This window comes from Sinocyclocheilus rhinocerous, unplaced genomic scaffold, assembly GCF_001515625.1.
Source record: "Sinocyclocheilus rhinocerous isolate Xijiao unplaced genomic scaffold, SAMN03320098_v1.1 scaffold4435, whole genome shotgun sequence".
In the NCBI taxonomy this organism is placed as follows: domain Eukaryota; kingdom Metazoa; phylum Chordata; class Actinopteri; order Cypriniformes; family Cyprinidae; genus Sinocyclocheilus; species Sinocyclocheilus rhinocerous.
This window is the reverse complement of record NW_015651866.1, coordinates 50,775-51,283: the sequence shown is the minus strand read 5'-3', so window position 1 is coordinate 51,283 and position 509 is coordinate 50,775.

Below are 509 nucleotides of genomic sequence, written 5' to 3'. Positions count from 1 at the left end.
ACACACACACACACACACACACTGAACAGTTTTATGTACACGTAATGCACAAACCTTTTATGAAACAGCAAAACATGCTAATGCATATATCCATTAGCACTTTAAAATATCACAATATCAAATGTGCGCTGGCCTCTCTGTGTGTGTCAGAGTATATACTAAAACAAAATATGATAATATTGTGGAAAAAATGAATTTCTCTCTGAAAAGGAACGTTTTCAATAACGGTCATGTCGTCAATATGAGTCACACATGCTGGAGTGACTGTCAAGGCCGTAGGAATGTGAAAATGCAGTCTATTAAGAACCAGCAGATTAATTCTTCCAGATTAGTCTACAGGCTATAGATTACGTTTTATAAGTGACGCTTTCATGATGCTTTGATGTCATTACCGCATTTCTAACACATCTGGTCCGTTAACAGCACTGCAGTGTTCATGTTACAGTGTTGTCTTGTTACAATTAACACATTATACGTTACCCAGTGATATAATAATAATAATAATAATA